Genomic DNA, 18,003 nt, shown 5'->3' with positions numbered 1-18,003 from the left:
GCTACTGGTGCTACTGCTGTTTCTACTTAAACTAATGCTACTACTATCACTACTACAAGTGCTATGACAGCTAATTATAGTCCTGCTACTGCTTTTACTACTACTACTACTGTTACTAGTACCATTGCTACTACTACACATACTGTTACTACCCCTTGTATTAATAGAAGTACTGCTACTTACTCTATTTCCACGACTACAATTACTACTACCACCATTACAGTTGCTACCAATACTACTAGTATTACTTCTCTAGTACTTTTTTTGATGGATGTATGATGTTTGATGTTTGTGTAAATGTACAGGTACAAATATCTATCAGAGTGGACTGCTTCCTGTATATATTTAGTGATATGTGGTGTAGGTCATTCTGACAGGTGCAGTAGGTCTTATTGCCTGGTACAAATATACAGAATGGACTTCTTCCTGCGTAAATGTAGATAAATGTGGCGAAGGTCATTCTGTCAGATACAAGTATCTATCAGAATGGACTACTTCCTATATAAACGTAGTTTAATGTGACACATGTCACTTGTGTCATTTTGTCAGGTATGAATATCTATCAGAATTTACTACTTTCTGTACAAATGTAGTTAACTATAGCCCATGTAATTTGTCAGGTGGAGTAGGTCACTTTGTCAGGTAAAAATATTTATCACAGGGGGCTGCGTCCTGTATAAAGGCAGTTAAATGTGTTGTAGGTCATAATGTCTGGTGGGGGAAGTCATTCTGGCAGCTGAATACATCCTTCAGAGCAGAGTGCTTCCTTTAGTAGTAGTTTTGTCAGAAAACAAATTTAATGAAATTGATTTCTACCAGTGTAAATGTAATATTAAGTGTGGCGTAGGTCATTCTGTTAGGTACAAAAATCTATCAAAATGGACTCCTAGATCTATAAATATAATTAAATGTGGAGTACTTCATTCTGTAGTCGAAGTAGGTCTTTCTGTCAGGTACAAATGTCTATAGGATTTGACTGCTTCCTGCATAAATGTAGTTAAATGTGGTGTCATTCTGTCAGGTGCAGTAGGTCATTTTGTCAGGTACAAATATCTGTCAGAATGGACCAATTCCTGTATTAATGTAGTTAAAAGTAGCGCAGGTCATTCTGTAAGGTACAAATATCTGCAAGAATGTACTAATTTCTGTATAAATGTAGTTAAATGTGGCGCAAGTCATTTTGTCAGGTGCAATAGGTCATTCCGTTTGGCACAAATATCTATGAGAATGGACATCTTCTCGTGTAAATATAGTTAAATGTGGTGTTGGTCATTTTGTAAGGTGCAGTAGGTGATTTTGTCAGCTACAAATATCTTTCAGAGAGCATTGCTACTTTTGTAAATGCAGTTAAATGTGGTGTTCGTCATTCTGTCATGTGCAGTTGGTCATTCGGTCAGGTACAAAAATCAATCAGAATTGACCACTTCCTGTAAAAATGCAGTTAAACGTGGCATAGATCCTTCTGTCAGGTGCAGTAGGTCATACTTGCAGCAACAAATACCTGTCAGAATGTAGTATTTCCCGTAAAAATGTAGTAAAATGTGGTATAGGTTATTCTGTCAGGCACAAATATCTATCAGAATGGACAACTTCCTGTGTAAATGTAGTTAAGTGTGGTGAAGGTCTTCATATCGAGACACATTCATAGGTTCACTGAGAGCAACAACAACTGTGTGAATAATACTCCTGTTCCTGTGGAAAAAAAAATGTGACGAGATGCATAAAGTAAGCACTGCTGTAACTGCACAGCTTCCTTCAGTGGAATTAATGTAACGTTACGGCTCAACAAGGTGGATAAAGTGCATTTGTAGCATTTTTTCTCTCAACTGAGAATCTGTATTGATCACATAATGACACCGATTACAGCTCTACTGTCATTGGCCCGTATTTTCTTTCATGGTGATGTTCAGGAGGAAATTGAGCATATTGAGAATACTGGAAAAAAACACAGATATGTTACATTTGTATGTCTCCAGGTGTGCAGATTTTTCGCTTAGTAAGACCATTTTTATGATGTGAGCTCAATATTGTTTTTCAATCTGTATCAGTCTGAACTCTCTGCTGCCCCAAAACACCTTCAGTTGGCGGGAGTTACTCACTTTGACAGCAGTTGGACAGCAAGAGTCTAAAAAATACAATTTATTTATGTTTACCATTTGTATGTGACTTATACCTCAAACCTGCATGAGTGTATCTGTTGTGTTGTGTTTTGCTGAAATTAGCTCCTTTATATACTGTTGAGTAGTTTAATCTACATCAATGCATCATATTTTGAAAGATTATCACACGTTTGTAGACACATATGTCCAAGAAGTCAACTTTTCTTGGTGTCTTCTAACAAGTTTTTAACATTGCATTTCCTGGCTAATCCAAATGGGTTTTTAAAGTATTTCAGATGGTAGCAGACCACTGTTGGGACTAAATATTGTAAGTATTGTTAACGACATGTTGGGACATTTTCAGCTTTGTTTGTTGTGACAAAACTTGATAGTTTTTAATGACACAATTCATGTTCATTGTGGTGACCAATGCCGGTATTTTAAACCAAAAACGTATGCTATCCTAACCCTAACCAGGTGTTTTTTGTGTTCAACCCTACAGCAGGGTTCTAGACTAACTTTTCCACTGGTAGCACTGATGCTGCCAACTTTCAGAAGCACCAGTTTTCAACAGCAGTAGCAGATATCAGTGCAGCAAAAAAGAAGAAATGGCCTGTTTTTTTAAACACTGAAGTATGGAATTTGGAATTGAGTAATGTGTAATTTGGTGGTATTGGTACTGATATTAGATTTTTTTGTACAATGACATCCCTAGTAGGGGTGGGCAATATGGCAAAAATATCATATACTATGCTTTTTTTAAGGCAGGATCACATCACAATTTTTTTTCATTTTGGATTTTAAGACTATTGTGCATGTTACTGACCAGTACAACCAAGCTACTTTCCCAATTTTAACAATAAAGCCCTAAAATAAAAAAGAATAACAGAACATTTATTACACATATTTTAGGGATATTTCAGATTAAATTAAGAGAGGTTAAATATAAGGCAATGTGGCCCAGGCCCCCAAACCACCATGTATGCTCCTGGTAATCATAACGAGAGCTCAGTGCTTTGGTGTCATGAGAGCGTGACACTGATGGTGAAAGCGTGTGTCACACGCCAGGAGCGTGAGAGTTGGCAACCCTGGAATATGTTAAAATGCAGAACAATACGCCTATAACGTTAGATACTGTCACACAGCAGAGGGGAGCTGCTTTCTGTGGAGCTGTACCCGCTGATCTTTAACACGTCCTCCCTCTGCAGCTCTGCTCGGACTCAGGAAAGTCCCCGTGTGACCAGCAGAGACTGCACCAGAGCCGACCGCATTCTGCGGTCCAGCCAAAAAGTTTGGATGCATCACTTGTGTGAGCATAAACTACAACAGATAGAATGTGCACTGAAGCACGATTCAACAATCTCTCCATGATGGCAGATCGTGGACACATTCTAATTCTTCATGATCTCATATCGTCATTTCACATACTCCTAATCCCTAGTTGATAGTGAGTTTAAGGCATCCTTTTGTCCTGAGTGCATCCTGAAGAGGATCTCTGTTCCTTCCAAATACTTTTCCTATTGTATCCGAGATGATGGGACGCTGTTAGTTTTAAACCCTGCATTTTAGTCTGCGCAGAAATTATGTGATACTTTTAACTGGAGCTGCTGCTTAAGTGAGCCAACAGAGCTGTAACATTTCACAGTCCTCTTAACCGAAGTTTCAAAAACACCAGCTGTATCTGCTGGTAACGCTCTGCCTGTAGTAATAGTGGTTACTGGAAGTAGAGGAAGTAAGACGACACCTGAGCGCAGTGACAGATGTGACCAGATTATCACACTTTATAAAAATGCAGCGGTCACAATACAGACATTTCCTATAACAGATGCTTGCCTATGTAATGCATATTTAATCTGCATTAGACCTATTTATTGCTCAGCTGTCGCTCTGTTTGTCACCGGAGAGACTTCGGTCTGCAGAATGCACCCATATAAATGCATCTTCAACCATTTTGGTCACAGACTTGAGGCCTGTACTGTAACCAACTGTTAATCACAGCACTGTCAAAACAAAAAAAATAAGATTTTAACATAAAGGCATGTAAAGTTTTTACATCTGCTAGAAATGAAATGCACAAATCTAACATATCGGTGGTTTACAGTAATGTACAATGCCAACAAGGAGGCAGGCCACAGGGAGCAGACCCACCTACTTCACCCAATAGTCATGACCTTGATGGAGACACAAACTATCTCTATGAAGGGCAACTTAAATCAAATTAGCTGTGAAAGTGATCATTTGCTTGGTTACAGAACATTTGTCCATGAAAGAAAACAGTTTGAGAGAGGGAGAGCGGCCTCCAGACAGTCACTCACTCTAAATACTGCTGCTCCCACAGTCTCCACTCTGCACACACTCATGCTTCCCCTTTGGGTGACAGCTGTTTTCGACACAGCTGCGTGTGTACCAAGTTAGAATGAACAGTGCTGTATCTTATTGATCTGCTTGAGTGCTTTATCTGTTCAGTGTTGGATTTTTTAAGCAGTTAACTCTATTAATATTTAGCATTTCCAAACAACCTGTGGTGTGCCAGTACAAATACAGTATTTTGTCAGTTGAAAAGCAATGTCAGTGCAAATTTTTGATACTTATTGGTAGTGTTGCAACGGTATGAGATTTTCATTCTATGATAACTGTCGAAGACAATGTCGCGATATCACAGTAATACAGAATTCTTCTTCTTCTTCTTCTTCTTCTTCTTCTTCTTCTTCTTCTTCTTCTTCTTCTTCTTCTTCTTCTTTTTCTAATTATTATTATCAGTCAAAATGACCCTTAAGGGAATGAAAACAGGAGGGTTGTTTTTGGTTGGTTATATAATTGAAAACTGAAACCTTTTTACTCACTGGTAGAAAGTCTCCTCTTTAATAATAACTAAAATGAAGGCAAGATTCTCCATCCAGTTGTATTATTTTTCTCAGTGTCATAGATGAGCAAATGTACATTGTATAATAACTGTAAGATAACTGTTAGATCATGGTAAAACTTAATGATAAACTTAATTAGCTAATCAACAAGTGAGAAGTTGGAGCTAGATTTCATTACAAAATCAATCAGCGACGACAACATCTAGAACTCTCTCCTACTTTGATAGAATTCATAGAAAAACTAAACAAAACACTCGCTTGTGTGCCCCAGATGCCAAATATCCTGTGAAATGAGGATTATAAAACTTAAGTTATTGTCATGTTTCAGTAAATCCATTACAGCACATTTATGTAACAGACACCAAAACTGAACAAACCCCCAAACCTTTACATTTCCTGGCAGATAAAGCCAGCAGTGTTCTGTATTTTATCTGAATAGGTATTTATTTTCTCCATTCAGACAGAATGTTAGTCACCTACTGTCACTGGATAAGCTGACCCAAAGGCGAGTCACAAAACGAAATTCGGCCCTGCAAAGTGCATCTGAGTTGAATCCTAATGGCTCATATGCATCACAGTGGGAAACCAACTGTCATTGAAAGAACTCGACCTGAAGGACAAATAGAGCCGTTATCTCAATCTGTTATTTAAGCAAATGGAGTTTTGAAGCTATGATTAATCACAGTATGAGGACAATTGTAAAAGAACTATATAATAAGTTTGTTTAATGAATTAAAATAAAAGTTTTTTTTTATTCCTACCTAAGTATTTATGTATGAGCTACTATGTTTGTACACCTGCTACCTTGGTGATGGTGCAAACAGAGTACATCCCTTTCATCATTATTCATTTGCAAAGCTGCACTTTTAGAAAGGGTTACTAAGTAACTTGCGATGTATTATACAAGAGGAGAAGTGGACCGGGACTGAAGTTGCCTTGAGTGGATCTCTCACTGCAGAGGTGAAGTTATGTTTGCACAACAAATCTATCAAGTGTTTCCTCTCTGAGGCTTTGTACTTTGTGTTTGAGTTCTTCTGCTCCTGTCCTCCTCAGCTACACGGCTTGCATGGATTTTCTTGAAGGTGAAATCAGAGCTTGTATTTATTTAAAAACTAATACTTTACGCACCACCATTCAGTGTCATGTGTAGCAGCATTTTAATTTTAAGTAGTTTAAAGTTCATGCATTCAATCAACAATAAAAATGAGGAAGGTAAACTGAACAACTTTTGCTACGCCTGATGCGAGTAAACAGCAGTCATGATAGACACAATCTTCAACACCAGGTATAAAAAAAAAAAAGAGAAGCACTTATCGTTGGCAAACAAACGAGACAAAAGTTAAGAGACACAAATCACTCAAAGACGAGGGGCTTCAGAAGTCTTTACATGTAGGACCTGCTAGCTAACAGGAGATAAGAGATTCAGTGCAGCTTCTTTAAAACAGATTAGTTATAATACAATCTGCAGCCAGCTGTTGAGATACGGGGCCCTCATCTTGCAGTAGACTTGCTGTCTGTGGTTGCATTTATATTGTGTTTATATTACTATGTTAGTAAGTAGGCTTGGGCGGTATTATGGTGTACCAGGCTATTTAGAGATCCTGTAGGTATGTTTTTTAGTACTGTCATAAATACAGGTGCTCCTCTTTCTATTAAACTTAATGTATGTAGTGCAAAGCATGCACCGCCAGAGCTCAGTCTTCGGTCTCTACTGGTAGAACACTCAGCTCAACTGAAAGACACTGCGACACCTAGTGTTGAAGGGAGAAGTTAGAGAACTGTAAACAGTCGGTGGCCAGCAGGCAGAGAGAGACCATGGGGAATAACAGCATGTTTTTTTACATCTAACGTGGTGAATTAAGGATTTATTTGGACCAAACTGAAGGTGCCGATTGTTGGAACAGTAGACTTACTAACTAGATTACTAGCAACAGTAACCCAAGACGGTTTCGGTGAGTTTTACTTTGTCTTTGTCGTGTTTGAATGAGGTGTGTTTTATGATGAGCTAACAAGGCATTTAAGCCTCATCAGTCTTCCGTGTCTGAGATTGCAACGGTATGAGATTTTTACAGTACGATAACTGTCTGAGGAAATACCACAGTATTGCTGTATTACAGAATTATTAATATTATCAGTAGGAATGACCCATGAAGGAATGAAAACAGTAGGTTAGTTTTGGTTGAACAAATGTGTTAATACTATAGATCATACTATCCATCCCTAAAAACATGACTGAAAGTGACGGTAGACATTAATCAACACTTGAGAGTGAAAATGAAATGATTCCAGTTCTGTTAAAAATGTATTGTGGCCTCGTCTTTCCACCAAATGATAAAAAATGTATCAGTGGTGGTATCGATAAAGACTTGGAACATCATGGAGTCTCAATAATGGTATCAATATCAATAAAAATTAATGATGCTCATCCCTAGGCATAAAAAAGGGACTATAGCGCAGCCAAATCACTATTGTATCAGTTTGCTGATCCCATTCTCTCTTTCAGTTAATTATGGTATTTCATGTTATCACTTTATTTTCAACTTTTTCAGTTTGTTGGTAGGGTGTCTGGTTATTAATGCCCTTTGTGTGAGCGAGGCTATTCTACATTCTGTGAGTGCAGCATGTAAACTCTGTATAAGTCACAATTAGTGTGTCACATAATGGGGATCAGATGTGTGAACAGGCCCATGTTGTTTACCAGAGTGTGAAAATGTACTTTGTCTGCTTGCCAACATCAACCAGACAGCACTGCAATCCATGTTTCTCTAAGTGTGACCGTTGCTTTTGTTGCAAGTTTCATTTAGCTCACAATAATAGTGTTATTACACGTATGAATCTAAATAAATTCCGCCCTGCTATGGTGTGCTAACTAGTCACTATCTGTAAAGTCTGCAGTGTTTGATAACCAACGTGTGCACTTTTTAAGCATTTTTAATACCTGTCCTCAATCTTATCCTGCATTACTCCAAAAGACACATCGCACCTTAACGATAAAATAGCTGCCTGCTAGCCCAGAAGATCCATCAAAGTAATAGAATGAGTAAATGTAAATGTGCAGCTCCATTTCCCATAACAATAGCTACTGCAGCTATCAGAGGCTGGCTCAATCTGTCCCTGTCAAACCCAGGCGGAGGGAGAGGCCCACAATAATGTATTCAGTCAGGGAAATGAAATAAGGCTGGTGGTTCCCATCCATGTGGGAGGGTGTGTGTACAGTATGTGTGTGTGTGTGTGTGTGTGTGTGTGTGTGTGTGTGTGTGTATATCTGAGACTGGAAAGCATGGATCACACAGGTCTTTATCTGCTGGGCTAAATAACATAGATATTACATGAGTATACAGGACACAGGGGAGTCCATGCCTATTGCAGTGATAGCTTTGCAGTGGAATAGTGTGAAGATCAGGGCAGCTATGGTCTGTGTGTGTGTGTGTGTGTGTGTGTGTGTGTGTGTGTGTGTGTGTGTGTGTGTGTGTGTGTGTGTGTGTGTGTATATCTGAGACTGGAAAGCATGGATCACACAGGTCTTTATCTGCTGGGCTAAATAACATAGATATTACATGAGTATACAGGACACAGGGGAGTCCATGCCTATTGCAGTGATAGCTTTGCAGTGGAATAGTGTGAAGATCAGGGCAGCTATGGTCTGTGTCTGTGTGTGTGTGTGTGTGTGTGTGTGTGTGTGTGTGTTGGGGGGGGGGTGAGTAATAAATTAAAGCAAGCCACATCAAACACATTGCAAATGCCATGCCTGTGAAGTATCCTCTGCGGTATGACGTGTGGCTGTCATTCAGAGCAGACATATTTGCCCCAAGATTGTACTTCATTTGCAAGCCTTTAAAGATGTCCTCCAAAGGACAGGAAGCTTTGAGCTGACCACTGTTACTTAGAATTTATTCAGCACCGAGTGAGAGCCCGAGGAGTCATTTGTTAGTTTATACGGAGAGTTACAGAACTGAATAAAAACTAGTTCCACCAGTTAAGGTTAGGATATGTTCTTGGTAGGGATGGGTATGGAGAACCAGTATTAACTGGTACTGGTAATGGTACAGGTACGTGATTGGGTCGGTACTTAATTACCAATGAGCTCTATGACAAACAGTGTTGCTGTTGGTATTTATGACAGAAATTGTGTTAATTCAATATTAATTCATTATAACTTGATTCAAACATATCTGGCAACCTGGCCCTCATGATGATGGAGCTACCAGCATCCGGCGATGATGTATGATGTTTATTGTTGTGCCGCTGCTGGCTGCTCTGCTTGTAATAGTAGTAGTAAGATGAATGTCGGATGCCAAGTGGTTGAATGTGTGAGCTCACTTTTCTTAAAGTCACGACAGTGCAGCTAAATACAATTTGTATCAAAGTGTAGTTGAAGTGCAGCGTTCCTTAGATATGAAGCAGTGCAGTGTCGTTGATAGCTTTATCAAAACATCTAATGCTAACATTACTCCAGTGGTGGAGCCCCTGAGCCCCAGTGGCTGTGATGTCATTTTATACATTGAACCTGGAACAAGCCGCAATGCATCGAGTATATTGGTATATTCACCCACCCCTAGTTTGGTGTCTGACTTTTCATACCAAAACTACATCAACAACAGAAGTAGCCCCTCTTTTGGAAACAGTGTCGCCAACTTGGCGACTTTGTGGCTATATCTAGCGACTTTGGTGGATTGTGTTGACAAAGCCAGTCTAGCGACTTGTATTGACAAAGCTTTAGCAAAAAGCATCTAACACATCCTGCTCCGCGGTTCACATTACAACCAAGCTCACGAGATCTGAGTACAGCGAGGGCGGCTGCCGTCTCCTCCTACTCTCCACTCACACAGCACTCATGCAGCCGGTCTGACCAGCAGCCCCACAGTCCCAACCTGCAGCCTACCCTGCAGCCTACCCTGCAAATGAATCACGCGTTTACGACCAATCACAGACGATGATTTTGTACAGTTACAGCAGAGACGTTACGTTTTTGATTAAATATTCACTCTTTTTTTAATTTCACACCCCAAAATCCCTCACACAGTTCCCTCTGTCTCAGTCACACACTCAAGTCAGTTTCTTGTCCCTCTCCTCCTCTGGCCAATTATAAGCTACAAGACCACGTTTTTGTTTTGCTCTGCATTCATTAGGGCACTAAAAAAACGAAAAGAGAAAAGCTAACATTATAGTTATATGGCAACAAAAGCAACTTTGTAAGTAATAAATAGTTAGTTTTTAAATTACCTGATACCTACCCATGCAAATTAGTTGATTACGTCATCTAGCTACTTGTAGCGACTTTTGGGAGAGCAAATAGCTTCTTTCCATACAGAGGTGATGGCAACACTTTTTGGGAAGCTCCGCCTTGTTTTGAGTCAGCCGGTCGATGTCAGTGATTATTAGAAAATTTTGGGCTATATCTTTTTATGTTGCATGTTGCCTTTCCCCCATAATTTTGAAAGAAATCAAACCAATTTTCTCAGGTTAAACATTTTAAGCCAAATCACCAGTGCTAGCATATGCCTTTTCCCTTTGGAGAGGGGCTTGTCTGGTGTATGTGTAAATGTATTTCTTTAGTTTTTACAGTCTGTAGCATTTCTTAAGTTTGCTTGCATCTTGACAACTTTAAATACAACACACCTGAATAACAATCTAACTTATCTCTAATGAGCAACATTAGATGTGCCCTGGGAACCTTTGCTGCATAGAACTGTTTTCTGTTTTATTGTGACCGATCTAGGCATCCCCAAAGCCACAGTTACGATATAATGATAACAAAAAATCATTTCTACTTTCAGTCTTTTGAATAATGTTTCATATAACAGCAAAAGTCTCAAACGGCTGTAAGCTCTTACATGGCTTTTATCAGAGAACTACAACTTTGGAACCAGATGATTATTTGGATAGGATGAAATGTTTCAACTTACTTTTACTGAACTGAAATAACATTTGCTTTTTGGATGGATTGTTGAACAGCACAGCATCTTGGGAATTTCATCCATATTATGATGTCCATCTAGTGCCAACATTCATTCTCAGTATAGCAAGTAGTATATCAGATACTCGGCAAGGAAGATTGAAATCATGATTCAGCAGTTTGATCCCCTTTTTATTAAAATGACCATCTTTTTTTCATTCTGTACTGTATCTAGGGCTGTGACCTTTTTTGTTTGTAGAGCAACATATTGTCTGTATTTGTGCCCTAAAACTTTGGTCATTTTCCTTTTAAGGTTGTGAATCCACTCCTTGTCTTCCTCGGTTGGTGGCAGAGGATCCTCAGTTAATAGCTGTAGGACCAGTTTCACAGACGACGGTGCATCTGTAAACTCTGCGACTTATGTTCAAGGACTTCAACGTCCTGCCGTGTTGGCTTCAACTGTCTTCATCGTTGAATCAAATGGCGAGCATCAACTCTACAGCCGCCGCGTCGTACTCCCTCGGTGGTAAAAGATAGGGACTGTTCGTCATTTCTGAGGGGAGAGGAGGTGCTGAAAAATGGGAAAGGCATTTTTAAAAACATTAAGCACCGAGAAGGGACTTAGTGAATTAAATTCTGGCTTAGCTGAGGGATATACATCATGAAAAGGTAGTGTTTTATAATTGTTTTAGGTAGAAAAGTCACACCCCAGCCACGCCTGTCCTCTGAAAAATAAAGTACAGTCCCACAACAGCAGCAGGGAAGCTGAGCGAAGTCCTGCTGTGGACACACCTGCAGCAAAACATATTTTAGCCACCTTAAAAAAATCAGTATCAGTTTAAGTTTACATTGTATTTGAATATTTCTGCTGCAGTAACTTTGCCGTTCAGTGGAGTTTTTCTCTAGAGTCTGGTGATTTTGTTACCGCATACAAGCTGAAGAGAATCTGCACACCTGAATGTGTGACAGGTGTGTCTGCGGAGGGTGCATTTTATTGTATTTGTCTGATTATTTCTCTTATGTGGTATCTTTAAACAAAGAGAGAAACTCCCGTGCACTGTCCCGCTTACTGCCGACAGTAACAGACCTTTATCAGGTGTATCAGATATACATGATGAAGGTCTGTTAGACCGAAACGTCGCTTTATTCATTCAATAAATATGTCAGCAGTAAGCAGGGCAGTATGCAGGAGTTTCTCTATTTGTTCATAGATACCACACGAGAAATATTCAGACACACCAGAAGGAAATCCCTCATTCACCGGATGAACTGTCGCTGCTCCTTGTGCATGAGAAGCTGAAGGGAAATTTTGTTTCTTCAGATGCCATTGAACATATGGAAGAAAGTTAATGATGATAACTACACAATGATTACTGTGTTTAGACTATATTTCATATCGCACACCATATGCAGTCCTGTAAATTTCACCAGCAAAAAAAGAAAAAATGCAGTGATGACGGTAGTGAGCTCAATCCCGTGGTTGGCATCTCATTACTGCAGTATTGCTGTAATGTGGTTGCTGTCACAGCCCTAACTGTATCTATACTGTAGATAGAAAAGCAACAGTTAGAAAAACACTGACACTGGACATAAAGCAGCCTGTTACTGATATTCATGTGTGGCTATAGGGTTGCACTGCATGCTGAGCTAAACAGGCGTTTTTGATCCCAGTCACTTCAGTTTAAGAAGCATCTTATCAATAGGCCCTCACAATAAACTAGGCCGTCTCTGCAGTAGAAAGACGCAAATACTTTTGAAATTTGTGCTATGTGACCTAAGAAAACAAAGGCATAGGGTGCTTTTACACAAAACCTAGAAAACCTACAAATACCAGAATGCAACACATCTGATGTAATGTGGAATAGTCAGTGTGAAACTGTATTGGTAAACAGTAAGCTAAAATATGTTTTTGAAAACATTTTAGGTGAGAAATGTGCAACTTAAGGAGTTTCCCCTGCCTGTTGGCAAAAACACAGAATAGAAATATGGCAGTTTTTTTTTTTTGTTTTTTTTTTAAAAAAGCTTCATTTATAACAATTTACATTTACCCTGCATTTTACCCTCAAATCAGGTGGTATTTAAGGAAATTTGAAAAAGCTATATTTCGATGCAATGGAAATTTTTTTTTCTTTTCGGGGTCTCATGATGCTATGGTTATGTGCCTGTCAGTAGGAACTGGCTCTCTCGGAAAGGATGCAGCAGGCAGTGTTAGAGGTGTTATTGCATCACGCAACTCCTCAAAAGTTGAGTGGATCATCTGGAAGTTTTGAATCCACAATTCCTCTGTGAAATCATGGACTATCACTTCCCAGAAATCCCTCATATGTGGCTGCTCCCACGTATAAGGGACTTGCCTTTTCATTATAGCTCCATACCACGCCTACGTGCCCCTGGATTGGAAATAATGATGGCTTGTGTGGTGGCTGCAACAAATATAAAGCTGCTAATGCTTTAAACATCCATCATCATGCTTCTTGGAGTGTTATCACCAGAAGTCGCAGAACATCACTCTGGAAATGCATCATCTCACAATTGTGCTTTATTGACATTTCAAAAATTTCGCTTAAGTTTTGCACAGGTCTGTAATAGAAACCCACCTTCAGTAACAGAAACTTGGTTTATATTTAATCAGCGCTGCTTAGTTTTACAGTTTGATGATTTATTTATTTTTCGGACTCCATGTTTACTGTGCACGAAACAGTGTGGTGCCCACTTCCTGTTCACAAACGGTCACCATTACAGCAAATCAGGGTGTTAAAATGTGTTTTTGAAAACATTTCAGGCACGAAATAGGCAGTGAGGTAATATAATTATCTTGCTTTTTTTAAAAAAAAAATGTATTAATAAGTTCTGCCTAGTTTTCAGTCCAAGTTTGAGAGACAAAGAGAGGCGTGGGTGTGTCTCTTATCAGCTGTATAGTCTTTGAGTATGTAGTGGTTGGCGGGCAGCAGAAAAATGTGGAGCCTGTAGTTCAGGCAACAGCCCCAGGAGCCAGCGAAATACCTGCAAATGACACGGGGATGATAAAAAAGATATCTAGGCGCTGGTTAGATAAAGGAAAGTTTACCGAAGTTCATCTACACATACTACTCACATTGTCTTGATACAAAACTGTTTGAAAATCGGAGAAGTATTAAACCAAAAGGAGGGGCCAGTTTACTTGAATATGTTGTTTTTTTATTTCTCATCAGGAAACCACCCCAATTGTACAATAAGAAGAAGCTGCAAAATAACTTTTCTACCAGCCAATCAAATCAAAAGCAGGCCAAATGGGTGGGAAACTGTCCAATCTGGCAACAGAGATTGGCTGTTGCTAATTGTGGTGAAATCTAATTTCACTGAATTAAACACTTCCGGCCTCAGCACCCTGTTTGAGAAGAAGAAGAAGAAAAAGAAGAAGAAGAAAAAGAAAAAGAATTACTTTATTAATCAAAACCCTGCTGGGAAATTCAGTATTTTCACTCTGTTATTTACTCCCACACATATAGATCTGAGCCACACAGACTAACAGGATCCATGGACATGCAGTTATGAGAGGAGTGATGGCTGCCAATGGTCAGGCACCCCGGGCGTAGTCAGGGGTTACGTGCCTTGCTCAGGGGCACTGTCCCGCTGCAAGTCTACTAATTTGATTGGTGTAAATGTTCCGCTTAACCCTCATTCTTTGTTGAAGTTTTACAATCAAAACTTCTGTCTTCACCACACGATGCACAGTTCAGACTGCACTGACCCCGAAAATGCATCAGAAAAACTATTCAACTGTGAAGAAGCAACAGATAGCAGAAACTGTTCCTTCCATCTACAACCAAACTACCCCAGGGCAGTGGCTCATTTCCAAACCTTGTCATGGAGGTGGGGATTAACATAAAGCTGCTCTGGAACAGCCTCGGTCCCCCACAGTTCCTAGCAGCAGGGAGTCATGTACTGTGGAAACGTAGGCTGCTTCTCAGCTTGATCTGGAAAACCTTCATTGTGGCCTATGGACTTTAAACTCAGTGAGAGATGGGTATAGGGTCCAAAAGACCTTGTTTTTCTTTTGCAAAAAAAAGTTTCTTATGTATTTTGAAGTTTCTGAAAGCCCTTTACAGCTTGTTGTGACCCCTTAATGTTCTGAGCATCCATCAGCTGTATTTGAAAGGTGGGAGAGCTTTTCATAAAAACACTGCTGACCCATTCAGATTAAAAGGTGGGCAAGTTTGTTTTTTTATTTTTGTTTTCATAAAGCCTTACCATTTTTGCTTTATTGTCATAAAAATCTAACCTTCTCATGTTCTCAGATTATCCCACCTTGCTGACTCTCCACTTTATTTTCAATTTATTAATTGCAGTAATCCTCTGAATTCCCTAAACAATGCAGTCATCCAACCTTAATCCTGTGGTGGGTCCATTAGGTTATGACAGCAAGTTGCTTAACTGTCCAGGACAGTTTTGTTCACTAAGGCTGTGTTCACTCTTACCTAAATTATTGTTTTGCTCTCATATCCATACACCACAGACACACATACAGATGAAGTCCATTAGTATATTGCAGTACCAAATCAAGGTAGAGGGCTAAAATGAAGAGTCGGATGTAGACGGTGAGGACAGTGAGGTTAGATTGGGACAGACAAAGTGAGTGCAGAAAGCTACTGGGCACAGAGCATTTTCATTTTTATTTGACAGGCTGGAAATGTGCATAAAATGATGCAAAAAAAGTGAAATATTTCCAAATTGTCCTTGAAGGTAATAATGAGGGTGATACCATACAAAATGTGAAATCTTCTGTGTCCTTGACGTTTCATCGATGTCATGTTCCCCGTATTTGCTTGTGATGGGGGGGGTTTCTAACCTGAACCGTGATGCGGACGTGGATGATTCTGTATCAATACAGGGGCAGCACATAATCGATTACAGCGATATAACATCACTTGTTTTCCACACAGGCACATTGCCTTATTTTCCTCCTTTCTCTGACTGAGAATGTTGGCAGGTTGTTGGCAGTTATGGAAGTAGGCATACTCAAAAATGTTTTGTGTCGCTTTTTGTGGTGTCACTCTAATAGCCGACGTTTTTGCGGGTACATGAATGCAGTGCAGCAGAGTTCTTTTTCCCTCCTTTGCAGCTGAATGTCACTGGTGAGGTGGAAAACTGATTTGTTGATATGTTCACAGCTGATCAGATTGATACATGAGAGTGGATATTTGCAGATATTTGTTAGTGAAAGAGAGTTTTAGGCCCAGCAGAATGAACGGTTTAGTTTCACTTTTAATGCGCCTGACGTTCTGCTGCTCGTCTCTGCCGCTACTGCGCTATAAATAACTCAACAATGTTTTAATACCGCTCTTAATTAACAGTCCAGCTCCACTGAGACTATGGCGGGACAAATTAGACTGTGGCGGCCTGCCATGTTTTTAATGGGAAACACTGTATATATACATTTTTTATTTTTTAAAAAAAAAAGAGTCTTTGATGTAACTATATTGTAGGAATGACTATTGATACTTTTTTTCATCAATAATCATTAGTAATGTGATGTAGATATCATGACTAAGTGGGTAAAGGAAAGTATTAAAACCAGTACAACTCTTAGATAAGTTTAGAAAAGTACATCACTTTATGCTGTAGTCATTAAAATCAGAAAAAAGCACCATTTATCCCAAATTATGATATGAAAATATCCAATATCTAAGACAATATATAGTCTCATGATATGATATAATATCTTTATATTGCCTCACCCTAACATGAATGATACTATCTGGAACCAGTAGGTGATTAGCATTTTAAAAAGACAAATGTAAACATGTAAATAATAAATAATAAACCTGAGATGAAAAGAGAGAGAGATTTTAAAATTAATAAAACAAGAAAGCATTATTCCACACTGGCGAAACTCTGTTTTTGTTTTGATTACCTCTAAACCCATGGCTTCTCTATTCCAGGCTTCATATGTTAAAAGCAAATGATGTTTTGTGTACCCACGCAGCAGATGAGTAAACACAAGTAAAATAAACATTAGGCAAGGACACAGAGCGGCCCTAGAGGAAACAGACGTGAGGGGTGAAGGGTCGAGGGGTAATCACAAACACTTAGACAAGGAAACTCACAAGTTTTTCCAAAGAAATCCATCAGTGCAGAGGTTGCATGCACTCACTGCGAATTACAACATTTATTCAAGCAATATCTTGACACACCAATTTTATTTCACTCCTGTGCTTTTCAAGTGCCTGAAATGACTTTATCCTCTCAGCGCATGTCAGGCTGACTTAGATTATATGTGGCAAGAGGAATCATCGCCGTCTGGTGTGAGGAAAAGCAGCACTGAGGTCTTCATTTACCATCATTTCAATTACCTCCTCAGTGGGACACAGTACAGAAACAAGGATGCTCTCCAAGCATAGAGACAGGAAATCATACATTTTGGCATTGTGTTTGAGAGGGCGTGCTCCTCTGTAGCCTCTTTATCCCCTTGTTACCTCTTCTCAGATGTTTGCTCACTGTATATGCAAACTGATGTTTACATGTCTCAGGGAAGCCAATTAAAAGCTAGCCCGTGGCTAGGCTGCGCACGATAAAAGTGCATAACGTGACACATCTATAATATATTCCTCCGCGCTCCTTTCGTAATTCACCTGTGGAAGTCATGATGTGCTGATCAAACGTTGTTGGGCCTCGCATGCATTTGCACATAACAGATTCAGTTCAATGGCATCAATAAAACTCAAGGAAAGAAAGTGAGCAGTTAATCCCCGTGGCCAGGCCGTTAATTACAAATATATTCACAGCCACTGGCCTTCTCTACACATACACACCTTCGAACATAGGATTCTTTTCAAAGTCCGCAGAAGGATGCCCAAACAACAGAAAAAGAACCCTTTTTCCTCCAATGTTCACCTTAATGCACAGAATCAGTGTACAAGCAATGAGCCATGAGAGGTTGTAGCTTACAGTGATTTTAGAACAGTTTAAGGACCTTGTTAGGTAAGATGCAGAGCTGAGGGCCTCCAACAGAGCAGCAGGACACAGTGGGTTTCCTGGCTGCTCAGACATAAATCCCTGTAGGCTCTCTTTATTTGTTTCTTTCAGCGTCTCTCCCATCTGGGATCAGTTTATGCCTCCACATCAGAAATAGCTGTGGCTGGCCTGTGGCATTGTGTTTTTGGGT

Source organism: Plectropomus leopardus, chromosome 19 (genome assembly GCF_008729295.1).
Source record: "Plectropomus leopardus isolate mb chromosome 19, YSFRI_Pleo_2.0, whole genome shotgun sequence".
NCBI classification, from domain to species: domain Eukaryota; kingdom Metazoa; phylum Chordata; class Actinopteri; order Perciformes; family Serranidae; genus Plectropomus; species Plectropomus leopardus.
This window is presented reverse-complemented; position numbering follows the sequence as displayed.